The sequence below is a fragment of the Podarcis gaigeae genome (genome assembly GCF_964106915.1).
Source record: "Podarcis gaigeae genome assembly, chromosome: 2".
Lineage (NCBI taxonomy): Eukaryota > Metazoa > Chordata > Lepidosauria > Squamata > Lacertidae > Podarcis > Podarcis gaigeae.
Window position 1 is genome coordinate 2,108,378 of NC_139679.1, and position 27,930 is coordinate 2,136,307.

Here is a 27,930-nt window from a genome sequence, read left to right on the forward strand (position 1 = left end):
CCTGTCTACAGTCAGGCAAATGAGACATTACCATAGTTTATAGATGCATCCCAACCAGCGGAAAAGCACTTGAGGCAGGGCATGGAGCAATCTGGAGAGGGGTGTGGTCTGAGGAGGAGGCATGGCCTGTGGATCTGCATTTGGCCCCCAAACTGGAGGTTCCACACAGCTGCAAATGAAGTTTGTTGCGGTTTGGACTTCTTTGACTTCAGCTTCCTCCATCAAATGCATGAATGGTAATTCTCGGTTGGCAAGTGTGTATACAGATACATGTGTGAAGCAGGGGTGGTGAACCCCTTTTTGGACAGAGGGCTACCCACAACCTTTGCCGACCCTCCAAGGGCAGCATACCAGCAGTGGGTGTGGGTAAATGTCACTGCACACAAAGGCCCCCCTCCTTGACTGATCCAATGTGTTTTGGAGCTCTGGAAAATCAAGGATCCAAAACATGCAAAGCCTCCCTGAGTACAGTACAGAAGGCTTCCCTGCTGCACACAGTTCAGGGGAAGAGGCAGAGGGCAATGGAGACAAGGATGGGGAGGGAGGCTGGCACACTTGCGCATGCTCCCCCATCATCACACATTGACAAGTCCTCCTCAAAATGCGTGAACAGGGCTGGTGGCTCCTCCACAACCTGCAGTAGGGTGACTAGGTAAAAAAAGACCCAGGGCTCCTGCATCTTTAACAGAGGTATAGAAAAGGGGATTTTGGCAGGAATATCCTTGCACAGCATTTTTATTTATAGCTGCCCTAACCAGCCCCAACAGCCATCAGGCGGCTTGCTGATAAACGACTGTTTGTTGAAGCAGATCTGCAGAGTTGAAAGTATGAGAAATGGGCTGAGTGCTCCGTCCCAGGTGTGGTGGTGACAGTAGCAGTGCTGGTGCTGGTGCTGAGGGTGGTGGCTTCTGGAGCTCTGCCCAAAAGGTGGGTAGATTTTCTTACTGAGGCTCTGGAACGCTGCTCTTTTCCGGCAGCAGGTATTGATCCGTGGTGCCTATGGAAGTCAGCACACATCTTGCTAAAAAGGAAGGGTGCTGGGCATGGGTGTAACCAGGATTTATGTTGGGGAGCAGGTTTTGGGGGGTGGGGCAGAACCAAGTTATCTGCAATTCAGTTGGTTAGTTAAGTAATTTTTATTTACTTGATTTAGAGGGGCAGCTCTCTCTCTCTCTCTCTCTCTCTCTCTCTCTCACACACACACACACACACACACACACACCCCTCCTCCTGGCAATGCTCAAGGTGCTGAGTCCTCCATTTTGAAGTCATCTTGTGCTGATCTACCTCACCTCCGGTCATAGCAGGGGCCACCACAAAGAAAGCCTTGTTCCACTGCCTAGTTTCATGGCACGATGAGATGGTTTCTTCCTTCCAGGGACTGAACTTGCCTGATCGAAGCAAGACTGGGAAAGTGAGCTTCCTGGCTAGTGGAATTGGCAAGGGTGATTGGGTCTCCTGGGACTTCCTAGGGCCAGACAGAGCATGCATGTGCAAATGTGCTAAACCGTTGACTCACTGATTACCAGTCTGGAATCAGACTCTCTAAGCAGGGAGAGGTCACAAGGTTTAGGTGAGTGTTTTGTTTGGGGTGGGTTGAGGTATGCCAGACCTTATTAAAGAGTCCTGCTGCTGGCTAAGTGGGAAAAGGAGAGGCTGCTTCAGCCTTTGGAGGAAGGGACGAGAGAGCTGCAACAGGAAGTCAGATGACAAGAGTGCGGAGACATTTAATTACTTCCAGACGTGGCGGTGATGTTGTTACACATATTAGGATGCAGGACTGACTCACGCTCGCAGGGGTATCGGGATCGTTAGGGTGCTGGCTGCAACATGAGCCAGAAAGCCAGAATGTTAAGCACTAAAATTCCCTGATTACTAAGAAAGTCTGAGAAATGGAGCATTTTTGACACCCAGAGGTCAAACTCTCTACATCATCATAGAAGGCGCTCCAACACAAAGCCACTTGCAGGAGGAAATGCTGGTTTATGGGAGTTCCAGGGCCCCTTTCACACACTTCACATTCCTGCTAGCCTTGGAAAGTGGGTTGTTGTTTTTTCTCATTGCACCATTATGAGATTCCAGGGTTCTGGGAAGTTGTAGCTTTGTGAGAGGCAAGCTGGGGTCCCCATGGTTCTTTGGGGAGGTCATGTCTTTGAGTATGAACCTGTGGGTGAAAGGAAGATGCAAAGAGTTGATCTCTATTAACGATTGTGACTGTGGACCCAGGGTGCTATTATTTATTACAGTGGTAATTCAGGTTAAGAATTTAATTTGTTCTGGAGATTCGTTCTTAACCTGAAACTGTTCTTAACCTGAGGTACCACTTTAGCTAATGGGGCCTCCCGCTGCTGCCGCTGCGTGATTTCTGTTCTCATCCTGAAGCAAAGTTCTGAACCCGAGGTACTATTTCTGGGTTAGCAGAGTCTGTAACCTGAAGCATCTGTAACCCAAGGTTCCACTGTATTCTTTCTTACTGAGTTTATATACTGCCCTATACCTGCAGGTCTCAGGGTGGTTCACACAGTGCTACTCTTGATTAGTGCCTAATATGTTCAGCTCTCTTCACACTCACAGGTTAACAAAAACCCTTTGAAAGACACACACACACACCCCACTGTGAAATCAGGAAGCTGGCACTGTGAAGATACACAGCAACACCTGACACCCAGGATTGCAGGTTTTGCTATTTATTAACATTATGTTGTGATTCTTGAAAATCCCACATGTACCACCAGCAGTACAAATGGACAAATAACCTCCATAGTTTATTCATGGTCTAGTAATCCCACCCATTTCTCTATAACCACAATTGCTCAGGCCAGAGGTTTTTGCCTGCCATTTTAGTAGGCATATTTTAACTGGAGATTCTGGGCATTTAACCTGCGACCTTATTTGTGCCAAGCATATGCTCTGTGACTCTTGAATGATGGCTTCTCCCAACTGAGGGGTGTATGTTTGTTACACTTTTAGGGGAACAGACAGATGATTCCATGTCATCAGGGGTTCTCCATTTGTGGAGGGGGACTTCCCCAGGGAGGTTTCTTCATAACTCTTCCCAGTTAGCATCTTCTCTGGGGAGACAGATAAATGCCAGCTAGGGTTGCCACCTTTGTATCTCAGATCTGATCTGAACGATAAGAAGACATTCTATAGGTGCAGTATGACAAGGTTGGACCTCAATTTTCAAGCTACCTGCTCTCAGTCACGCCCATTGAATGCGGCTACACTCGGCCTCTTTCCCTCAACTCCTGTCTTTCCCTCCAGGCTTCACAACATCCCTTCTTTCCAGATACCACCCCATTCTGTTGATAAAAATCACCCCCGGCAATGGGCTGTTTAGTTTTCCAGGAACCTCATCAGCCTAGCTTCCTAGGGGGAAACAATATCTGATGGATTTCTGCTTATGCAGCTATTGACATCCTACAGCTTGTGTGTGCTGCTGCAGGTGGGCAGCAGGGGCTGCTTTGAGTCCAGCAGCACCTGGGGGCTGTTCCGCATACCTAAATCTGCCCCCCTCCCAGATGCTTAGCATCTCCTGTGCCTGCTTTTTTGCTGCAAGAGGCTAACACAGCAGCCCTTCTGGGAACTGATTGCATGTTACCATTCATTCTTTCCTTTTCACATATACCACCCTCTCTCCCCACCCCAACCCCAACTCTCTCTAGGTACATTTGTGCAAGCCCTGATCTCAGGCCATAAGCCCATTTTTCCATCTCAAAAGGTAGCCTTGCAGCAAGATGTAGCTACAGCCCACTTAGTGGTAGATGGGGCTCAAAAGTTAAGTGAGATGTGTTTGATTGGTGCAATCTACTCTGAGGTCACAATGGCCTCAATCCATGAAGTGAACTGCTGGGGAAGGATGCTGTGCTCTTGCCTAGGCTTAGTAGAGGAGATGGCAAGAGACAGTAGGAAGCAAGCTTCTCTTAAGAGCTCTTCTAGGAAAACAGACTTGGGGAAATGGAGGCAGCAAGTCCCTCAGTTTTGCAGCATCCTGCTGAATGATGAAAAGTTGCTCAAGGAAGGTGAGTGTCAAGACTGACTTTTGTGGAATATTGGAGCTGTGTTTTAGATTTTGAAAGATGTGTGAATTGGGTTGCTCATATACAATACAATAATATACAAAACAATACATTAATGTTTGTATTGTGATGAATGCCAGGCTAGGTTCACATCCACACTGCACATCTAAAGCCTGGAACTGTATAGCTAGTAAAATTTGTGACCAAAGGGTTGCCAGCATTATTATTGGCAGTCCCTGTACCTTAAGTAGCAACTCATCGTGCAGATATTTAGCACTTTGTTTTCACACCAGGAACAGCTCTCCTTGCTTTCCCTCTAAGTTCCAGGCTCCTGCTGAACCTTTTAAAATGTTTGCTTAACTTCAGCAGTTAAAGGCAGATGAGCAGGAGCAGTTCAGAAAGCTGACAGCCTTGTTGGTAAGGCTCTCTAAAAAACATTCTTGCTACAAAATCACATGTTATATTGGGTGAAGGATGTTGGCTTGTTTTTGAATCCTGGAAAATATATTAGTCTTATCTGCAAACAAGGGCACCATCATAGCTTTTATTGTGTTTTGAAGTGCTTGAGATTTAGCAAGATCCAAACGCCCTTAATTGGGGGGGGGGGTGTTAAACAATTGCAAAACAACTTTTTAAAAAAGTCTCCCTCTGTTTCTCCATATGTATGTTTATACATCTATAGCATTATCAGAGCAGAATAATTACAAAGTACGTCCTTCCTGCCATTTGCAAAGGGATTTATGCCCTTTGAATGTCTTTCTAGGGACCCATATAACCATACATAACAATAGTCATTTGTCTTGTAGAATCAGGGAACTGTTCAAAGATACAGGTGCTTTGTGTTCTTTGAAACAGGAGGCTAGGGTTGCCAGCTGTTTTAACACCCTCTTCAGCTGTGCCTGTATAGCAGTTGGATCTGCAGGCATGAGCCAGCAATGTTCCAGCTGGCAGTGAAAAGCTTCCCATTCCGGTTTTTGCAGATAATCAAGCTACTTCTAAAGGCAAGAGCAGGTGACCCCCTTCCTTCCTCCTCCTATCTGGGAACGGGAACTGTCTGCCTGCTTCCCACACCTCTCTAAATCAGGAGTGGAGAACCTTTGGCCCTCCAGAGGCTGCTGAACTACAACTCCCACCAGCTCCAGTAAGCATGGTCAGTAGCCAGGGCTACTGCTCTCTATGGTATATGTTCCAGTGGTCACCTCTGGCCTCATCCCTTTTGCAAGCCCCCAGTTTATGTACCACAATTCAGTAGGTAGCTTACAAGCAAGGGCTCGGCAGTTATTCTGCCCCCTGTGAAGCAATTCAAAGAACGTGTCAGTTACATTTAGTGAGGAAGTGTCATTTTCCAGCCTTAAGCCACCCAACAAGGGGAATGATGGGATATTAGCACAGTCGCCATGTAACCCTGGCAAAGAGAGAATGTAGAAAGCTGCCTTGGGCCAGTCAGGCCATTTTCCAAGGACTATCAACTCTGCAGGATCTTGGTGGAGAGGGGTTTCTTCCGCCACCCTCAGTTTCCTGATCCTTCTACCTGGAGATGCCAGAGACTGAGTCTGCGACCAGAGCCGGCCCAAGACGTTTTGGCACCTGAGGCATACCACAAAATGGCGCCCACCTCCTTGTCAGTAGTGAGTGAAGATCTGCATCAGGAACAAGGGTGGCAGGAGGCCAGCAGACCTCCTCTTTGCCCAGAGGCCACTGTAGATGCAACATGGGGAGGACTGTCAAGGAGGCAGCAGATCTGGCCTTGAAAGAGTGTGCCACATCTGTCGCTGTCACATGGCAGCAGGCAATGCATTCCTTGGAGGCCGGATGTCTAGGACATTGTTTGCAAAGTATAATCATCATCATCATCATCATCAGGACTTCTATACCACCCTTTATCATAAGATCTCAGGGCAGTTCACATCATGTGCTCCACCACTGAGTTGCAGTCTCTCAATGAAGGCCTTGCATCCTTTGCAGTCCACTGTGTTCAGAAAAAAATGAGTATGTCTGAAGTATAAATTTGAGTTTGTTTTATAGGCTACTTTAAGATTAATGGCTCACCCAGTGCCACAGTTCCTGGGAATTGTGGTTTGGTGCGGGTTCTCAGAATTCTCACAGAACTACATTCTATGAGTCCCTCAGTTCCCAGGGTTCCCTGGGGAGACAGAATGACCACTGCACCACTTACTGAGCCTGTGCTGCTGATAGATACACACCCACCCACCCCAGAAGCATTTGGTTTCTCTCATTTCCCACCACCATATGGTGACCATTTAGCAGCAGTGAGTAGCTGTGTTAGGCAATAGCAAGGTGTGCTTATCCCAATGAGACTTGGGCCAGAATGGGCCATTGTGGGATCACTAGAAGGGGCAAGCTGAGCTCAATGGAGGAAGCTGGGTCTCACCAGGCCAGGGCAGGTCCTGCTTTTTAGCCTTGAATCATAAACTAACACCACCAAAAGTGTAATGCTCCTGAGCACGTACAGAATATGTTTTTTTCTGGCAGCGGAATAACCATAACCCCATTGGGAGAGGAGGGAGTGAGGCTTTTAGAGCTCAAGTCCTTGTTGAAGGAGGGTGACAGGAGATCACCTCAAGAGGATTTAAGTCATTCCTGTTGTTTTGGGTCCTAGTGGATAGCTGGAGGGGAGCAGGTGGAAAGAACCTCCCAGGAAGCAGAAAGCTATTAAAAATAAAACAATTATTCTTAAAACCTGCAAATTCAAAAATAAATTAGCTCATCAAAAGAATTCTAGATATACATTTTGAGATCAGCTTGTTACAAGCAAAAGCAGTCTGGGCCTGCTTTGAGTCACTGCCTCACTTATGTCTGCAGTTCTTCCCAGAGTAATGGTGGAAAGTCTGGATTCTCCATCCTAGATCTCAGCTGGGCTCTCTTCTCCCCAAGAGGATGGTGATCACATTTGGTCTCGTTTTTGAGCTGGTGATGGAGAATCATACACAGTATATGCCCTGAGTTTCTCTGGAGAAGAGTTCCTCTGTTGCTGCTCTTAGGTGAGGCAGAAGCGTGTTACCTGCTGGCCACCTTCCTGAATGGACCTGGAGAAACAAAACCCACAAAAAGAAATCAGTGGCAAACTCAAACTGACAACTTACAGGGGGTATTTGTATGGGAGAGGAACAAACAGCCTGGCCTACAGTATTTATACTGGATGCAACAAGTACTATCACCATGGCTCCCCCCTGCTAAGCAGAACGGATGAGGCCATCTGGGTGCCTGGGTGTTCGTCTCTCAGCAAGTAGTTCATTGCATGGTAAACAAGTTTCTAGCCTCTACTGCAATGGGAGATGGCAGGATTGAATGCACTCAACCCGGCACATAGAAAACCAGTATGTCAAGAAGGGTAAGCTACAACTCTTACCACAATGTGCTAGATTTCTCTGTGCACGGAGGCATTAAAAAATTCATTTGTGCCCTGGTTCATTTTTGTCAATGCCATTATTGTTGGTCGGTATGCTATATATTGCTCTGAAAGTCCTTTGGGCAGAGCTGTATTAAGAAATGCAATGTATAATAATAAAATTCCCTGTCTCCAGTCTGAAGTGATAACAATCAACTGAACAGGTTAAACTATCAGCTGTTTGTTCAGGGTAGTCTCAGGAGGTTAAGCCCAAACCTTCAAGGATGTTGACATATGGAAGACACTGGCCTGGCCTGAAGGTCTTCCTCCTTTTTGCTTCTGTTGGAAACCTTTAACGTCTAAAAGTTGCACCTTCTGATTGGCTGGGCTGGCTCATATTTAGTGCCTCTCTTTCCCCCAGTCCTCTCCAGGGCCTGTTCTCCAAAGGAAATTAAATGCATAAAACCCCTTTGAGATGAGAGAGCTGATCCTTTTGAACTGCATTTCCTTATTATTTAAATGAAAGCAGCTGAAAACCACCATCCTTCCAGGGATCACAAACCAGATGAGGATTATATATATATATATATATATATATATATATATATATATATATGATATATATATATATCAGCAAGTCTTTGTAACTCTATCTTGCTTTAAAGATTTATCTGCTCCTAACGAGTGCTAAGTACCTACAGTCCAGCTCTTTATGTTACAAGAATACTCCACTCTCCAAGTTACATGTAGCACTAATGCATTGTGTAAAGCTATCATCAAAGGTCCCTACACACCACCACACTCCCACACCGGGTCTGGGGTGGCAGGGCTGCCACTTATGTTAAGTGAAAGAGGCGAAGCTCAGAAGTCGTCCTTGCTTGCCTCCTCTTGAGCTCCTCTTAGGAACCACCATCCTCATGGCCAGACCTATATTATTAGGCAAAGTGAGGAGTCCCTGGCTATTGCTGGACTACAGCTCCCATCAGCCCTGACCACTGGTCCGCTGAGGGTTGGAGTCCAGCAATGGAATACAACAAAGCACATTGAAAACAGCCATAAGAGACAGGTAAAACATCAGAGTAAAAGCATCCTGTTGCAATGTTTGTTTGTTTGTTTGTTTGTTTGTTTGTTTGTTTGTTTGTTTGTTTGTTTGTTTGTTTGTTGCATGTTGGCTAATGGGCCAAAAGTAGAGAAAAGGGAGGATCAGACATTCTGAACCTTTTGGGAGCTGCATGGAGAAAGGATTTCAGCACCTGTGCCTGCCAGGCCTGCCAGAGGGTCCTTCCACAGGGCACTTCATTGTGGACTTGGGGCTGCCAGCACAAGTTTCGTGCAGCATCTACACAGCACCCTCATCCAAATGCCACCCTCTTTTATTTTCCAGTTTAATCTTGGTTAACTGTTTCCACCGAAAATCTGATTAAGTAAAATCTTGCTGGCTGAAGGTAACTAGAAGTGGGGCTAGCCAGATCTCTCTTGGCCCGGACTTGTGGAGCCTGGGATTGTAGCCACAGAGAAGGCCCCCGGCACCATAAATCATCAGCACCTACTTTCAATGCCTGCTCCTCCCCATTTTCCCCTCTTGTGTCCCTCCTGGAATGCCACGAAGGAGGAGGAATGGACCAGCTGATGAGCTGCTAAGGCGGTCAACTTTCAAGCATGCCAGTTGGGGCTGAACTACACATGACAGCCTTGGCTGGGTCTGCAATCCATAACTGACGCCCTAAAAGCACAGTTGAGTGTTTTTCCTGTCATTTTTGTGAAAGGCAACAATGCATTTTTAAATGTTCTTATACTGTCATTGTGCATCTTGTGAGTAACTGAAGCACAATACCGCTTCCCGCCGTTTTTGCAGGGGTGTCTGCATTTGGGAATGAGAACAGCTTCCTGCTTCCTTTCTCTTTCATTTATCTCCATACGTATAGAACACTTCCAGAGGAACTGTTTGTGGAGCCTTCGTCCTGATTTGTTTGCAGGGATGTTATACAAGGGAAGTTACTTCATGAACATTCATTCTGGTTTGCTTGTTTGGGAAGGTTGGATGAAGTTGCATCAAAGCAAGCGTTGCCTCACACTTGCCAGTGCATTTCCGTCCATCAATTTCCTTACCACAAAACTCCCATTTTAGTGGAAGTGGGTTTGTTGAGCAAGACCTCCCAATAAACTATAATTGTGCAACCTGAATTCGCTGGTGTGTGATTGGATCCCTTCTGGAAAGAGTGGCAGTGCCCCCACCCCAATCTCTCTCGCTTTTTCGTCTTTTCCTCCCCCAACAAACTAACATAGGAAAACCTTGTCAGTTTTCACCAGTTTCTCCACCTACACCTTTTCTGCTTTCTACTGAAACTGGCAAGTTTAGGGGAAACAATATGGATTTCCCTGATGCCAGTTTCCCTCAAAGTCTTCCTCTCTGCTTTCTCATGAAATTGATCAGGCTTTCCTCAGTCTTGTCAGCTTCACTGCAGAGCTCTGTGTGTTTGAATGGAAGTGTTGGAGCAGGCTAGAAGGATACCTTTTGGGGTTGTTTCCAAGCTTAGATGCAGACATAGGAGCCAACTCTAGGGGCTGTGGGGCTTTGGCCCTCACAATGAAAGTTTATGGGCATTCCCATTGAAATCATGTGTGTGCACTGCATCATGTGATTGATTATGCAGGGCGGGGCTTACCTGGGCCCCCACAATATTTTATTCTAGTTGGCACCCCTGGATGCAGGACAGTGTGAGCCAAGTTCCCACCCAGGGAAAGGGAATGTGATGACACCTGAAGGCGGGAACAGCATAACTTCTGGAAGGGGCCATGCACATTATCTGATGCAGGGGAGAGGGTATTCCAAAGTGCTTTTAAATGCATTTGTGGCTTTTGGCTGATGCTGCCTCTGTGGGCTTTTCCAAAACTACAAAGCAGTGGCTTTTTTCTCCCTGACAACTAAATTCAGGCACACTTAAAAGTGGTGCCAATAGGCCACCAGTGGCAGCATCATATTTGGAGCGCATCTCCTTTAGCCTTTAGAAGATCTAAAATTGCAGGCAGAGGAGATCCACATGTGTTTCTTCTCTCTTGCATTTTCAAACCAACTCAGCATTTTGACTCAGAAACAAAGTTTAAAATACAGGTTGTAAAAAAGAAGAAAGCAACAAGATCACTAACTAAGAAGGGAAAGGAAGTTGAGGAGAAGTTTGGTTCTCCATAGTCATAGGGAATATTTAAGTTTCTGTCTGTCTGATGTGATCAGAAGCTCTTGCTGTACTTGCAGCAGCTTGAGATGCAGTCGGTTGAGTAAAGCTTTTGACACCGTGAGATAAGCATTTGTCTCTGCTGGTGTCTCTTAGAGACACAGTTACAGTGACCATTTTGAAATGGCCATCCTGCTGCTCATCGCATCAGGGGCCACCGTGGGTGGGCGGTGTCCCATCAGAGCAGTGAACTTGCGCAAGGTTGTTGCTCCGACATTAAGCTGCTTGCGTAAGTAATCCATTCATGTCAGCAGGGGCTTTGAGCAAGCGGGATGCGGGCAGATCGTTGGGATGGATTCACTGCTTAAATGTTTTGCAGAGTTTTCTCAAATCTCTTGGAGCTGAGACGTCGGATGAAATAAATGAGTGTGCACACCATATGATGCCTCTAGTCGTGGAACGCTTGCTCGTCCCTGAATCTAAGGCTGTTGAAACCAGGAAGCAGTTGGGCAGAAATCCTTCTTTTGTTGTTTCCCCAGCTAACTATGTCGTGCTAGCAGGTGTTTAAAAGTTGGCACAGAAGGTGCCCTCTGGGTCTCAGTTGGCAGGGGATTCCATAGCACTGGGCCAATGATGCCAAAGGCTCAGTTTCTTGTTGCTCTCAAGTGAGCGCCACCACTCAGGGAATGGCCAATGATCCTCTTCAAGATGATCTTAGTAATCGAGCTGGGGTACAGGGTTCAGGTGATCCCTAAGGTACCCTAAGTCGGGGCTTTGTAAATTAAAACAAGTAGCTTGAACCTGGCTTGATAGTAAAGGGGCAGCGAGTGCACTTGACACTTGTTTCAGAATGAAAGGAAACAGAACCAAAAGAGTCCAGTGCAGTTAAAATTTCAAAAAAGCAAAAAAACTCCACCTAAAAAAATGCCACTAGCCCCAAAACACTGGATCACAGTGTACACAAGTACAATTATAGTTGATTGGAGCTGTTGCACAACAAATCGATTTTCCCAAAGATGGGAAATTGGTGAGGAAATGCAAAGGATCACACTTGCTTTGCTATAAAAACCACCTAACTTCCCTGAAAAGAAATTCAAAGGAATGCTCATTAAATAGCCAAAAGCTCAATAAACGGGGTTTCTGAAAGCACCTGCTGTAAGCAGCCAGCTCTTTAAAGATGATTCTGAGTCGGCAGAACCTGTTTGCATTGTCTGTCAACTTTGCTAGGTTTTTTTTTTTCTAATTGCTGTTGTTTTCGTTAGTGAGATCCTGCTATTATATCCTGCTCTTATGTATTTTATTTTTTGACTTTTACTATCTTGTTTTGTTGAAATCTTTTACATTTCATATTTTAGCGTTTTATGATTGTTTGCCACTTTAGGTTAAAATGCAATATGTGTGTGTGGGGGGGGGCGGTTTAAAAGCATGTTTCCCCACCAGCACCCTCAGATCTTTTGAATAATTGTTTTGGGGTGGGGGATAAAACCCGTTAAGAGTTTTCTTAATGGGAGGCACATTTCTCCCCATTCCTCCACTACAAATGATATATTGATTGATTGATTTTAATACACATTTTTGCTCTGTTCAACTTGTACGGAGTGAGGGAAAGGAGCTGCAGTTAACAAAGCTGGGGGGGGGGAGCCAGAAAAGGTTGGGTGGTAGTTTTCGGGGGGTAGTTGCTGTGGTTTTCCTTTTGGCCTGGGAGCTCTGCAATGCTGGTGCCCTGGACCAGCCCACCTCAGAGATGAAAAATCTGGACAGAGCCTTTGTCCTTGATGGGCAGTTCTTGGAAAGAGGAACAAATGTGCCCCTCTGACATTAAGGCCTGGAGGGGGGTGTCCAGGGGGAAATGCTTTTCCTGGGGGGGGGGATTGGCAGATGGAAAAATAAAAAAAAATGTTCAATAGTAACAACCTTTCTGCAAATACCAACCTTCAGGGAGGGGGTTGTTGGGGTGGTAGCATGGGGGGGGAGGGGGTTACACACCCATGCCATTTGCCAAGAGCCTGATCACTCCCTTCCCGTGAATGCCATTAAACAAGAAACAGTGTAGACAAGTGAAAATCAATCATGCAGTGGAACACATGGAATAGTTTGGCCTTATGTGTAGCAATAACTCACACCTTCCTGCTTTCAAAAGCGAAATGCTTGGGATGAGAGAACGATGCACCAGCCAAGATTTTTTTAAAAGCTCATCCTGGAAACCCCTCTCCCTTTTAATCTCTTTGCAAGATTTCACAAGGCCAAAGTCCCTTCTCCCCACAAAGAAACCCAAGCCAGCATTTACTGAGATGGATGGACCCTCTTTGAAAACAGGCCTGGCTCTTCCCCTCTCAGTCGTCCACATCATGCTCTTTCTCCGTCAGCCCTGACGTGTTTGGGGGGTTTTGGAGATAAGTCCCAAGAGGGACAGGGCTCAGTGTAGCTCTCCATCCCTTGCTGGTATGGTGGTCACTCAAAGCCCCACCCCAAAAGGACCCTACAGTGGCTGTCTTCCAGTGCCACAGCTCTGATTCAAATCTCTCTGCACCCTCAAAGATCCTGCAGACCATGTCTGCTTTTCATAAGAATAAAATCAGATGGGTATTCTTTCCACTCCACCATAATGCAGTTGTTGAACAAGCGATTCTAACAGTGCAATTTTAGGCATGGATTCTTGGGACACTCTAGTTCTTAAAAAATAATAAAATAAAATAAAATCTAGTCTTGTGGCCCTGAAGGTTGAGCAATGAACAAGGAAGTTCTTGGTTTAAATTGTCTCTTCCATAAACTTACTGGGTTCTCCTAAGCAGTTCATTTATTTTTAATTTTTTATAATAATTTTTATTGGTTTTTCCAAATATTTTCCATCATAACATCAATCTTATAAATAAATAAAAACATTTGGCTATATAAGTCCAGAACTTCCCTCCTCCGCGACTAATGGTTTTCCAACTTAATCTCTAATATGCATTTTATTCTTATTAATATTACTATTAGATCCTAATCTTAAATAAACAATTTGTAAATTGCATTTAGTAATAAATGATAATTTAAGCCTACAAAGCTTCTTGTAACCCTATTAGCGATGTCAGTTGTTTACAGTCATCTTTCAAATACAACATAATTTTGTTCCAGTCTTTCAAGAAATTCTGGTCCTACTGGTTCCAAATTTTCCCAGTCACTTTCGCCAATTCGGCATAGTCCATTAATTTCATCTGCCACTCTTCTTTCAATGGTATCTCTTCCTGTTTCCATCATTGGGCTAATAATTCTCACTGCAGTTGTAGCATATAAGAATAATGTTTGATTCTGCCTGTGTGCTTCTCTACCTACAGTTCCTAAGAGGAAGGCTTCTGGTTCTCCTAAGCAGTTTGAGGATGATGTTACTGGTCAACCGTACATGGTTGTTAGGAAGCATCTAATGCATCTGCGCAGTGGCAGACCTGCATTTTTTGGGCCCTGGAACTTGAGTTGTCATGGGGGCCCCTTAGCAACCAACAAGGTTCTCTTCTTCAATGGGGTTGTTGCATGACAGATCACCACACTTTTACAACATCTGTGCTCCTGACTCTCAAACTCTGGGATTGTTGAAATATATACAACAACAAAAACCAATTTGAGTGGTGCTACTTCATGTGAAGGTTGTTTCTGGGGCTCCTCCAGGCAGAGGCGTAGCATGGGCAAGTCTGGGGCACCATCACCCCAGGCGCAGGGTTTCTTTGGGAGGGGGTATTCCACACAGTGTCATCCAGCTGGAGAGTGGGGGAGAAGGACACAACAGGCACGCACCCTGCCAGCCCCACTGTTTTTGCAAGTCTTGCAAAGTGGTGCTGGGCTTGTAGGGCGCCGTGAGTGCACTCCTCAAAGCAGGGTGGCACTGGCTGGGCAGGCAGTGCAGTGCAGTGCGGCCCCACTTAGCTCCGGTGGGTGGGGATCGTTCCAGCAGTGCGCCCTCCCCCCCACAAGGCAGTTCCCGCACCTGGCACACATGTGCCTGCCCTGGGTGCCAGCAAAGAATGCTCCCCCACTGCCTCTAGGACCAGGGGCCCTGAAGCTTTAAGCTTCATTCGTTTCATAGGAGATCTGTGAAGTGCTCTGAGCACTCTGAAGCACAGCGGGAGGGCTAAATATGATGAGCTGAAGTGGAACAGACATTCAAGTAAAACGTGCCATGTTGAGTTGACATGTATGACCGACAGCCATTCACTCTTCTCTCCCCCCTGCCTCCCTGTCCCAGTAGCCCTGGGAACTGTAGCTTAGAGGGTGTTTGGGATTAGCACAGCACCCTAATGAAACCACAATGGGGCGCAGGGAAGAAACCTTAGTAGCTAAACTGGTATAAAAAGTAGCAGTGTGGACGTGCTACAATCTGGGCTGGGAGATGCTCGCTGTTTGCCAAGCTCCCTGTTCTCCACCCCACTCTGCCACCACCTGCTTTTACACAATCTTTCCAGCAGAGCAGCCATTTTGCTGTGCTTCTCTGCCTATTGTCCAGAGACTATCCCACCCTTAAACTGATCATCTAATCCATTGGTCCTTTTTTCTCTGGGCTTCTTTCAGAATAATTAAAAAAAAATAGTTGGTGCCACACTGAATTTTTTATTGTTAACAAAAACAAACAACCAGCAGTGCGTGATTTATAGCACAGAACCCAACTATTTTATAATAAGATCACAGGACAACCAGAAAGTATAAAACAATGCAGCTACAGAGGAACATGAATCATTCCCAAAATATAATTATAAACAAGCCTCTTGCAATAAGTATGTATACAAACTCAGTGAGAGGAGTGAGCGTGTTTTTGCTGTGTAATCTCATTTACATTTGGGTCTTACTTGAGACAAACAAACTCTCTCCTCAACAGAAAGAGAAAGAAGCCTTTCTCTTTTCCAGTCTTTCATATTTGTCCAAGTTGAACATCCCTGTTCACAACAATATGGAGAACTGTAGAAGAATAGCCAATGCTCTTGCTCTCATTTTGAAAAAGTATCCCGCCACACTTGTCATCCTCTCCTGCCACATCCTTTGAGAATCACTGATCTAATCTCCCACTTCACTAGATATCTGTGCAGCGAATGCTGACCTGAGTGGGGAAGCTTCCGGCCCTCCAGAAGTTGCTAGACAACAGCTCCCAGCATCACCCTCTAATAAGCCTTGGTCTTTCTGACTGGGGCTGATGGGAGGTGGAGTCCTGCAACATCTGGAGAGCAAGATGTTCCCCATCCCTGATGTAGATGGACCATAAGCCCTCTGGGCACAGACTTCACATGTTCCATGCGCTGCACCGACCCACTTCATTGCCCTTTAATATGTTGATTTAAAAAGAGAGAAAAGGTAGCTGTGGCCCTGCCTCTTCCTTCCGTGGCCCTTTTGCTTGCCCCTTCTTGCCTGCCATGAAGAGTGGGGAGCAGGTGCCTGAGGGAGGGAGATGCTGAGTACACAGGCCCTGGGAATGTATCCTAGTTGTGTTTTGCTTCTTGCGTCTGGCTAGCTGCATCAGGAGGCAAGGAGACCTGCTGTGTCACCCAGGCCACATCCCTCCAGAATTAGCAAGCTAGGGCTGCTTGTATCTTAAGTCTAAACTTGCACAATGCATAGGAGGAGAGAGAGAGAGAGAGAGAGAGAGAGAGAGAGAGAGAGAGAAGAGAAGAGAGAGATTAGTATAGAATCCAGCATCCCCCTGTGGCTTGCCTGCCTAAAGATAAGTGATATGTGAATCAGGCCAGATTCTGGCCCCACTGTAAAGACTTGAATTGAGCTATACAGTGGTACCTTGGGTTACAAACTTAATTCGTTCCGAAGGTCCGTTCTAAACGTGAAACTGTTCTTAACCTGGGGAGCGCTTTTGCTAATGGGGTCTCCCGCTGCTGCCGTGCTGCCAGCACATGATTTCTGTTCTCATCCTGGGGCAAAGTTCTTAACCCAAGGACAGATCCTGAAGCTGAGGCTCCAAACTTTGGTCACCTCATGAGAAGAGAAGACTCCCTAGAAAAGACCCTGATGTTGGGAAAGATGGAGGGCACAAGGAGAAGGGGATGACAGAGGACGAGATGGCTGGACAGTGTTCTCAAAGCTACCACTATGAGTTTGACCAAACTGCGGGAGGCAGTGGAAGACAGGAGTGCCTGGCGTGCTCTGTTCCAGGGGGTCACGAAGAGTTGGACACGACTAAACAACAACAACAACACTACGTCTGGGTTAGCTGAGTTTGTAACCCAAGGTACCATTGTAGTTTGCTGGAACATTATCTGTGAAACTTGTTTTGAATGCCTGGGGACAACCTGGGAATTTATTAAGCATAATGACAAAACTTTCTGCCACCTGTGCACCTGGTGCCTTTCTTTCATTAACTGCAGCCTGCCCCACAGACGTAGGAAGCTGCCTTGTATCGCATCAGACCCACTGGTCTATTTAGTTCAGCGCTGTCCACACAGACTGGCAGGGGCTTTCCAGGGTTCCAGCCGAGGGATGAGTGGAATTTCACTTCAGAAGAAATGGGTTTTTGCCTTCAATCAAATGCGAACCCTGGAAAGGAGCCAGTGGTCACTTCCAGACAAAGCGAACGTTGAGTAATCTCTTCAATTTGCTTTCACGGAATTTGTGCAGACGTTATACAACATCACTGCCGAGTGGTTTTTATCTTACCACACAAAGTTCTACTTATTTCTTTACTGGAAATGGATCCGTTATGCAATAGCACTGTTTAGCCATTGTTATTTATTGCAACGTAGCCTTTTTCTTTTATGGTGAGTTATGAAGATGCATTCTTATTGCGCAAAGCAAAGGGCGTTATCGGCATCTGCTTGAATATATGTGTGATCCTGGCAGAAAGTGCTAAAGTCCAAAAGCACCCACTATCCTAGGTTTAACAACAACAGCAACAACACAACCCACTGAGAACCAAACCCAGATCTGAGAGGCTTTGGCTTCATCACACAGGGACAAGCCTATACTTCTCTAGGGTCTGAGTTATATAGCAGCCCCCTCCCCGGTGCTCCGTCATGATTTCTGAGCACCCTCTCATATACATGCTAATTCCTTCTGGGAACATAAATGGGCCATTAGCAGTTTCTGCCCTTTATTTTCATGGAATTCTTGCTTTTCAAAACATTTTTGGTAGCTTTGGGTGGCATGGGTGATATTAAGGATTGACAAATACGTCAGTTTTGTTTTGCCTCAATTTCTCATTTTGCAACCTTAAATTCAGCTTTCCACATTCCGGCAGCCATTCGGTGAAAAAATGGTCAGCATTTTTGTGTGAAGTTCACCTAATATTATTGCAAGCAATTTCACCTAATGTAATGCATTTTTTGTGTGGTGTTTTCACAAATGTATGCATTTATGCACATTTCCCCTGAATATATGAATTTTGTACCCATTATTAGGTTGGGGAACTGCATTGCAAAATTCAGAAAACTGCAAATTTCTTGTGTTTGGATTTAAGGACTGTGAATTAGGTAGTCTCTTATTAAAATGCAAACAATATAGAACTTCTCCCACATCCTAGTGGTATTAATATCTCATGGAATGCCTTACGCCATGTGCTTCTGTCCAGCCACCTTGTTTGTCAGGAGAAACCTTTTGAGCAGAGCCCTGTGCTCTTGATGTCCACTCCAAGATAATCGGAAGCAAGGTGTTGCAGCACCTGCCTTATGAAACACCTTTCCTACTTATATTAGGCAAGCACCAGCCGTGTTAAGCTTCAGACTCTTGCTTTGGTATTTTTCTTTTCGGAGGCTTTCCCTGAAATGTGACCTCAGAGCTATGTACTGTGATTCATTTTATTCTGAATTTCATGATAGGTGTTATGCAGCTAAATTTTGCTCAGGGTAGATCTACTGTAATTAAATGACCTTAAGTTTGTTATGCTCATCAGTTTCAAGGGGGTCTACTCTAAGTGACACTTGGTTGAATAGCACCAATTGTTGATAAGGTATGTCATATTCTCTTATTCAGAATCACTTTGATACATAAACTTGGGTAATAATTAAAGTATGGGAAAGTGAGCATGTGTTTGTGCATGTGCTGGGAGCATGCAGCAGGTGGGGGGAGAGTGTTGCAGGAAAACTTTTACCGTATTTTTCGCTCTATAAGACGCACCAGACCACAAGACGCACCTAGTTTTTGGAGGAGAAAAACAAGAAAAAAAATATTTTGAATCTCAGAAGCCAGAACAGCAAGAGGGATCGCTGCACAGCGAAAGCAGCAATCCCTCTTGCTGTTCTGGCTTCTGGGATAGCTGCACAGCCTGCATTCGCTCCATAAGACACACAGACATTTCCCCTCCCTTTTTCAGAGGGAAAAAGTGAGTCTTATAGAGCGAAAAATACGGTAAGTCAAAATGATATTTGCCAGCCAAAAACTGATATGTGCTTCCTACATGCTTCAATGAAGCATTGGCACCATATGTGATCATGAAGGTTGGGAACTGACTTCCACCTAATCTGGGCCCCTTACTATTTGCTTCCCTTCAGCAAGCAGGCTAAAAGTGGGGATGGAACTGGCCTTTGGGGATGCGTGCTGTAACCTGGCATGCATCTTCTGAGACACTTTCCACACACACATTCCCAATTTCCTTGGGATTGTAGTCCAGTTCTCAGTTTGAGGTTAAGATCCTGTGCACACTTTATTGGCATTAAGCTCCATTGAACACAATGGGACTTAACTTCTGAGTGAGCATGCATACGATTGATTGCACCATAAATAACTAAAGGAGAAGGAAAATCACCCTGTTGGTACACTAGAGCCTATTTGAGGGCAGTTTCTCCAGATTTCACCCCTTGATGATGCAACATACATTCAGTGAATCTCACCCCCTATAGACCCCAACTTGTATTTGTAAGGTTTGCACATTTTGGTTTTGGTTTTAAATCCAGTAGCAACAAATACTATGGTTAATCAAATTAGTATTCATCACAGCTGTTCAAATCTGTTCTAGGAAAGAACCATCATTTGTTGGAAGAGTACCAGCTTTGCCAGCAGAAGATCTCCACTTCAGTCTCTGCCATCTCCACGTAGGGCTGGGGGAAAAACCTCACCTGAGACTCTACTGCAGGGGTGGTGAACCCACAGTCTGCATATGGCCCAGGTATATATAAAGGTTGCAAAGCTACTTCTGGTGGCCTAGCAGCCCTTTCCCAAAATCAGGCACCTCCTTCTCTTTCCCCCAATGTTCTTGCAAAGGTGCACCATCTCCCTCTGGTGCGGCACCATCCTCTTTCCTGTGTGCAAAAATCTTCTAGCAGCAGTGATGCTCCTGTTGCAGTGCTAAGCTAGGTTCCTCTCCTAGCCCAGCCCAGCCCAGCGCAGTGATGAGGAGGACAGATGAGGTCTCTTGCTCTGTAGGGACTATTTTCTGAAGATCAAGAGACAGTGTTTCTGCTCCTCCCTTGATTTTCAGGGAACAGTGAGAGCTGCTAGAGGCAGTACTGAGCTAGATGTCAGGGTTTGGCCTAAAGGTACGTGAGGCAGACACCTGGTGGCAGCTAGGCAGGTCTGGAGAGTAGTTTGGATTTGATATCCCGCTTTATCACTACCCTAAGGAGTCTCAAAGCGGCTAACATTCTCCTTTCCCTTCCTCCCCCACAACAAACACTCTGTGAGGTGAGTGGGGCTGAGAGACTTCAGAGAAGTGTGACTGGCCCAAGGTCACCCAGCAGCTGCATGTGGAGGAGTGGAGACTCGAACCCGGTTCCCCAGATTACGAGTCCACTGCTCTTAACCACTACACCACACTGGCTCTGGGTCTGGGTCTGTTTAGTACCTGAATGGGTGACCACCTGGGAGTCCAATGCAGGACACATTGAGTTCCATGATGAAAAGAGGCTGAGATATAAAGGCAGTAAATTTAAATAGATGGGCCAGTGGTCTGACTCAGTATAAATGTTCTGCATTGCAGGACTTCTCTAATCTTGTTCTGAAACATTCTTCCATCGGTAACTTGATGGAATGCAAGACTTGCTACATTTTGGAGGTGGCAGGGAAATGCTTTGCTTGCTCTTTCATTTTAATAGTGAGCACGGATGGGTTAGATGGCTCTGAATTTAGCTCACCGTGTATTGGTTTTGCTATTTTTGTTGCAATACAGCTTCATCTTTTGTTTTTTAAAACTGAAGTCATTTTGCTCCTTGTGCGCTCACTGCCATGAGTTGTTTGATTGGCAGGTTTAGAAATGGCAACAGTCCAGAGGAAAATAAATTTAGTGGGAAAATAAATGAGCAAAATGCCACTTAAACCAAAGGACCCAGGTGGTTAAATGGGAACCAGGTGGCAGGTGGTTCCACCAACTTTCCTCCTGAAAACATCTGAAACTCAAATGTAGTGCAGTGAATCTAGGGTGAGCCCAGGACCACAAGAAGCTGCCTTCTCCAAAGTCATACCGTTGGCCCATCTAGCTCAGTATTGTCTACACTAATTGGCAGCAGCTCTCCAGGATTTTGGATTGAGGTTTCTCCCAGCCGTACCAGGAAATGCCAGAAACTGAACATAGGACCTTTTGCGTGCAAAGCAGGTGCTACGGCTCTTCTGCTGCATGTGGCACAGCGAAGGAGCCACAGGACAAGTGGAGAAGGGGACACTGGGCATGCACTAATTCGGCAGTGCAGAGAAGAAGTCCTAAAGCATGACCTTCGCAAGTCCCATTGAAGTGAATGGGTGCTTCAGTTGGGGAACCAGGCCTGTGGCATAATTACAGCTACTAGCACAGAAGTCTCCCACAGCTTGTGCAGCTCCAGCCTTTCTAACAGAATTTCAAGAGCAGAAAGAACCTATTTGCAGCATCCAGGAGCACAAAGTGCTCCAAGATTTCTTTGCCTAAAGTCTGATTAGGGGACTTCTCTTTATTTCCCCCTGTGCTTTGGATTTGTGAGAGTTGTTTGCACTGCAGAAAGGAAAAAGAGGAAATGTGTAGGGTAGTAATGCCTCTGGTGTCTGTCCCAATCAGATGCTGCTTACTAGGGTAGCAATACGGATTGATCTGAGCAGGACTGAAGATTGTTCCTTATGCACTCACAGTCTGGCCAATGTTAGCTGCTACTTAAGCCCCATGGATTCTAATGGAAGGACTGAGCACATGGACCCCTGACCATTAGGTCCAGTCGTGGCCGACTCTGGGGTTGCGACGCTCATCTCGCTTTACTGGTCGAGGGAGCCAGCATACAGCTTCCGGGTCATGTGGCCAGCAGGACTAAGCTGCTTCTGGCGCACAGAAACACCGTTTACCTTCCCGCTGGAGCAGTACCTATTTATCTACTTGCACTTTGACGTGCTTTCGAACTGCTAGGTTGGCAGGAGCAGGGACTGAGCAACAGGAGCTCACCCCGTCACGGAGATTTGAACCGCCGACCTTCTGATTGGCAAGTCCTAGGCTCTGTGGTTTAACCCACAGCGCCACCCACGTCCCTATATCATGGGACTCACAGGCTACAAAAATCCAGTACGTGCTGTATATATTTGGAACTTACTGTAAGTACTTTGCGCTGGCTTGCAAGGTGCCCATGATCACTGTCAAGGTACGAAGTGAGAACCAACCTAGAGAAAATGGAAACCTCCATAGGCCATCAGTCTCGGGCTTGCATCAGTTCTAACTGTAGCCCAGCTGAGGGGTGTTGTCCTCCTGACTGAATGACCCCGGAGCTAATGTTACCCAGACTCATCCTGAAGGTTGAGGGGCCAAGGGGAAAGACTCTCAGGTTGGTTAGATTCCCCCCCCCCCCATGCTTCAGCTCTCCTTCCTCCGGCAGCAGACAATATTTTTCCAACATATGGCAGAAAACAAAAACTGAATTCACTGTTGTATAATAAAAGGGGGCTGAGCCAAAGGGGGGGCATCATGAGAGGTTATTGCCCTGTGGGAGAGAGTAGCCACAGGGTCAGAGATCAGGCTAGGTCTGATATACTTTCCTCTTTCCGGGTGATACTCTGCCTGCAGCAATCTCAAAGAGCAATCACCGTTTTCTTCGGCATTAATTGCCCTGTTTTCTTTTCATCCCATCCCAGGGGCTTAAGCCATGGATGGGACATGCTAACCAAGAAGATTGTTCCAGCATGTGCAGAGCTGATCCTGGAGTGTGTGCTTTTGAATGTACACTTTTGCGGGTGATGCCACTGTCCGAGGTAAGATTTGGCATTTCCAGGGTTGCACCTACATGGTTCCGAAATTCCTTTGCAGGGTGTTGGCAGGGTGATGCATCAAATTTGTTCCATTGACCCCATTAGGAGGACAGGGCAAGCTACTTAATTCAATCATTTCTCATTATTTTGAAGAATTGATGCCATTTCCTGTTTTTACAAGCATTGATTTTGATATATATTTCTGCTTGCTAGTTTTCAATTTGAAATCAAATGTTCCCATTTTTATAAAGGTGTTGGTCAGCTGCTTTGGGGAGCAGCTGGTCCAGAAAAGCAGGCTATATACTGAAGAAGTCAACAGAATGATCGGAGGTGGACGGGGTTGTCTTTTAAAATGTCAAGCAGCATTCTGCAGAAACCTCTCCTCACTGGGCAGGGGGGAGCCCAGACCTGCAAAATTGGAATATTGACTGTGGAGTTTGTAGCACAATTCTGTGCAGCTTCACTTGGAAGTAAGCCCCAATGAATTCCATGGGACTTAACTAACCATCAAAATGTGTGCAAGATTGCAGCCTTCATTTTTGAAAGCTTCCATCCTCTGCATGCTTACTTGGAGTTTTGGTAGCCCTAAAGTTCAGTGGAACTTAACTTTTGAGCAGGGGAGTATTTAGGAGGTGGTCTAGAGGGCCCATGTCTCGTGCCTTTTGCAGCAGACCTCGGATCTCCTGCCTCCCCTTTATAAAAAGAAATATATATTCACTTTCCCTATTTCATCCTGGTGAGACCTCTGCTCCTCACCTGCCGTTGCAATTTATCAGAGGCATCTATCCATAGAAATCAGCATATGCAAATATTATGCAGAGTTGCGCCATGGGCCTCTGCCCCGAGTCTTTAAGCAGAGTTGTAAGGACTGGGCCACATGAATCCTGGCCTGCTTTCTTTTTTCATAAGGCATAGGAAGCTGCTCCCACAGAGAGAGAGACGCCTGGTCTATCCAGCTCAAGCTCAGTACTCTTGGTACGGATTGCCAGTGGCTCTCCAAGTTTCTGACAGAATTATTTCCAGCACGACCTGGAGATGCCAGGATTTGTACCTTGGGACCACCTGCATGCAAAGCAGATGCGCCACCACCACTAAGTTCTATCTCTTCCCCTACCCTAAGCTTTCTAGTCCTTATGGTTGCAAGACTATGCTTGCTGAACAAGAGTTCTGGCCACCAGAAGACTCGGCTTCCCTGCTCTGTCACACAGTTATTTGCATCACTTCATGATGTTTAGCAGGTGCGGGGAAATGTATGCAAAGGAAGAATAAAATGTAGGATAAATGATGCAAAAGAAGAGAGGTTGTGAAATTTTGCCCATATCTTATATGGGTCACATAATTATGCTTTCCTTGTTGCAGAATTTTGGGGTACGTTAGTGCAAGTTTCCTTTTTTTGGTCTTGGCATCAGATATCTGTTTGATATGAATAAGTAACCTTATAACATTCTTTAACTCCCTGGGCAACCTTAGTGGCATCCAGGGCCAGATTCTTCAGTTTCTAAATGAGAGAAATCCAGGTTGTGGGGGGGGGGCAGGGGAAGGGATCACAGCTAGTGAAATTCTTCCTTCCTGGAAACCCTTAAAGTCACAGCAGACTTGTCAGGGTGTCAAGCAATGTAGCCAACTAGGGGTGTCTAAAACCTGCCGCAGTACTTCTGTCTCCCCACATGCTGATTTACAATTATTCTGTTTTGCAATGCAGATCCGAATCTTTGTTCTGCAGTGCATTTCATGTGCATCTATTAACTGAGGTAGGCATATCTGTGCATCATGCTTCCTGTTCAAGAGCATAGAAGCCTTTCTCTCTCTGATTTGAATCATTGCTGTACATCCAATGTGCGTTTAGCTTGTTTGCACAACACCCTGAAAAAAGTTTGGGTGGCTGTATGTGGATCTGATGGTAATAATCGCAAACTGGCTCCCTGAATATTCAGTCTATGAATTTACAGCAGGAAATTTGCAGTTTAATGCACCAAAACTGAACCAATCATACCACGCAGCAAAGTGATGCAAGCTGCTTCAGACGGCTGAATTTGGGGTTTTTTTAAACCATGTCCAAAGGAACTCATTGCCCTCTGCAAGAAAAGAATAGATGAAGGCAGTAATTTATGTCCAAATGGTTCAGTGAGACTTTTAAAAATGTTGACCCTAACTGCAGAGGGAAGTGGGGTAGCATTTAAGGTCTACTTGAGGCAGCAAGGAGCGCATAAATATTTGTGGCATAAAAAATGATCAGACAACAGCAAATGTTGCTAGCTTTATCAAGGGTGCAATGAGATTAAGGGCCACTATCTGAATGATAATCTTGGCCATTTGATTGCCCTTTTTACCCATTGCTGTCGTTTTTATTTGTATATATTTTATTTGTATATATTGCTTGTTTTATGTTGCTATGGCCGTTGGCTAATGCGAATAAAGTTTATCTTATCTTATCTTATCTATTTGTGGCATCCTAATTTAAAACCATATCTGCAGTGGTGCAGTTTTAATCCATGTTTGTGGTTACACATATGGAGGCAGGAGATGCTAGCTGTTTACATTTACCATATAATGCCAAAAGTGTGGTTTTATTCTGAGGGAAGTATACATCATTTTCACACATAGAAATAATGATCAGGTGCCATTGTTATCCAGGGCAGGCACATGAACAGGCATCCAGGTGATTGGCTCTTTTTATCAACCTCCATTTCCAAGTCTGTGAAATGGGAACAGCAGAGCTGACTTCTCTTGCAGGAACATGAAAAGGGTGACAGATGGTTTGTGCATAATATACAAAAATCAGGATGCCTTTGCAAGTCATGTTATGAAGTGTGTTTGGGGCTCTTGTGTGCCTATTTGTCTCATTATGAATGTGTAGGTTTTATATTTCTATTAGAAATGGATGAATGTAATGTGTCCCTGGTGAAAAATTTGTTGGCCTGCTTATAAAGGCGATGTGGAATGGGTCTGCCTTCCAAACACAAAATAAAGATAAAACATTGTATACAACATCAGTCGTACTCCAAACTGACTCATTGAAATCAGAAGGCACAATTTAGTCCTCTCGATTCATTTCAGTGGCTCTACTCTAAATATGACTGACGTTGGATTACAACCTACAGCCAAAACAGAAAGCAATTTGTACTTAATTCCCTACAATCCAGCTCTTCATTTAAAAGGATAAAGGCATCTTCTGGGCCTGACCATCTCTGAATTTATCTGGATTTGTGGACAAGCCATTGGCAGGAATCGGTATCTGAATGGTGAAGTGAGACTTTACAAAAATGTTGGTCTCGGTGAGCTCTGCTTAGGCACCAAGAGAGGGGTTGAGAGAGAGACCGTCTTGGGCTGGAACTGCATCAGGCACAGAAAATGATACATATTTGTGGCATTTCTGCTTACATAAATACCATTTATAGAAATAAATGGTTCATGAAATTTGAATACACATGAACATATAGGTTGAGCTTAATCAAACACATAAAAATGCCCAGCTCAAGCATGTCGGTTTCAGCTGAGATCCAGCACCTGCTTGGCATATCCAGCAGTTTGTGGTGGATTTTGCTACTGAAATCCAGGAACTGCTCAATTAGGAGGGACAAATAATCAACAGCCCAGGCCTATTTCTAACAAAACAACAACCCAAGTTGCTGACCCAAGTTTACCTCTCCCCCCCCCCCCATCCCATGCAAAGTGCTGCACAGTCCTAAGCACCGTCTTTCGAATGCAAGTCCTACCAAATGCAGAGGGGCTTGCTTCCAGAGAAGTGTGCTTAGGATGCAGTTCTTGTATCCCTGTTCAATGTCTTTATGAAATGCCATGGGATTTTTTTTAAAGTTTTTTTACAGGGGACAAATGACAGTGTGCACTTTGTTTTATGCTGGTGTCTTAGAGAGAGGAGTCATTTGCCTGTAATGTGGTTATTCCTTACCAGATATCTTCTGGCAAGCAGGTCTGGGGACCAGAAGTGACTGTGGGATGAAAGAAAGGCATGTGTCCATTGGTTGTAGGAATGTGCCACTTTCAACTTCCACGTTGTCTCTGTGTAGTCTAAAAACTGCTCAAATCTAAAGACTGTCAGGGTACCATGTTTTTTCAACCTTCTGACCAGAAAGCCCTTATGCCTAGTTGCAGATATCTGGCAGCTGGTTATGGTTGTTCACTGGTGATTAGAAAGATATTTTGCACATGCCCAAAGTTGTGTTTTCTGTATGTGCACTGCAACTTTTTACAGTTAAAGAGCAGTCTGCAGCTAACCATGCCCTGGTCTTGGAACTCAGCCTAGAGAAGAAGTGCAAGGTAGGAGAAGAGCATGGAGCAGGACATACCTTCCCGGTGGGTCTCAGTGGGATGCTGACATGGACCAGGCCCCTTCCATCCTCCAGACGGAGAAGGCGTAGCTGAGCCTCTCGTGGGCCAGGTAGTTGCAGCTGGAGATCTTGTGGTCGAGCTCATCGCTCTGCAGAACCTGGTAGAGGAAGTCGATGTATCGCGCTGCCAGCTTGAGTGTCTGGATCTTGCTGAGCTTGTCGGAAGGCAGCGTGGGGATGATTTTGCGCAGTTCAGCGAAGGCATCGTTCAGCGACTGGGTGCGCTGGCGCTCCCGCACATTGGCAATCACCCGCTGCGTGTGCATGTCCTCGAAGGTCTGTGGCACAGGGCTGCGCTTGCTGCGCTTCCCCTGGGGCGAGGGGACACTGCACTCCTGCAGGGGAGCCGAGGCCAAGGGTTTGCCTAGTTGGGTCCTCTTGCGCAGGCCTTTTTTGGGGACCCTCTCGCTCTCCTCCTCGCTGGTCACCAAGCTCCCCTCCGGGGAATCTGGGCACATGCTTTCCTCTTTCATCCTTTGCAAATCTCCTTCCCTTCCCTCTCAGTAGACGCGGCAAGGACCTGGATCTAACAGGCCGTGGTGCATCCAAACCAAGGCGACCCGAGGTTCAAATGGGGTAACCTTAAGGGTGGGACCCTTCCAAAAAAAAAAAGCCCCACAGCTTCCAGAGCGGCAAAGGCTTTCTGAGTTGCTCCAACCTTCAAGGATCTGCTTATTCACCCTCCTTTCCCTCCACCCTTCCTAAAGGGCTAAAGAGAGGAGGGGCGTTATGAAAATGTTGTTAATGCCCTTTACGGATAGGGTAAGGCGTTCCAGGGGAGGGGCCGTGCACAGACCAATGCAGCCCTCCACGATAATGCAAACATCAAGAGAGCTTATGGGTTCCAGATTGCCTTCCTTTCCTCTTCTCTTCTCCCCCAACATCCTCCCCCCCCCCCCAGCCCTTAGGCACAGATGCTCTAGCCAGCCGTTTGGATGCCAGAGGAT

General features: G+C 45.8%; 2 long non-coding RNA genes and 1 pseudogene across 4 annotated transcripts in view; 1 reads left to right on the top strand and 2 right to left on the bottom strand.

Moving 5' to 3' along the window:
• The first annotated feature begins 743 nt into the window (after positions 1-743).
• LOC310840104 overlaps positions 744-27,930 on the top strand; it is a 51,682-nt gene continuing 24,495 nt past the window's right edge. Inside the window, exons 1-4 of one of the 2 annotated variants that reach the window (XR_014561802.1) lie at positions 2,057-2,143; positions 2,739-4,022; positions 19,462-19,611; positions 22,521-22,637. This is a non-coding gene — a long non-coding RNA (uncharacterized lncRNA). Of the gene's footprint in view, positions 1,415-2,056; positions 2,144-2,738; positions 4,023-19,461; positions 19,612-22,520; positions 22,638-27,930 lie in introns of those variants that run through there. The other variant, XR_014561801.1, reaches the window with a different exon arrangement.
• Positions 1,708-3,743, bottom strand: LOC310840121. The gene is made up of 2 exons (XR_014561821.1): positions 3,670-3,743; positions 1,708-2,164 (listed from the first exon to the last, which is right to left on the bottom strand). It is a non-coding gene; the product is annotated as an uncharacterized lncRNA (long non-coding RNA).
• Positions 4,550-27,746, bottom strand: LOC310840085 (twist-related protein 2 pseudogene; annotated as a pseudogene). The gene is made up of 2 exons (XR_014568571.1): positions 26,942-27,746; positions 4,550-7,066 (listed from the first exon to the last, which is right to left on the bottom strand). The product of XR_014568571.1 is annotated as a twist-related protein 2 pseudogene (transcript).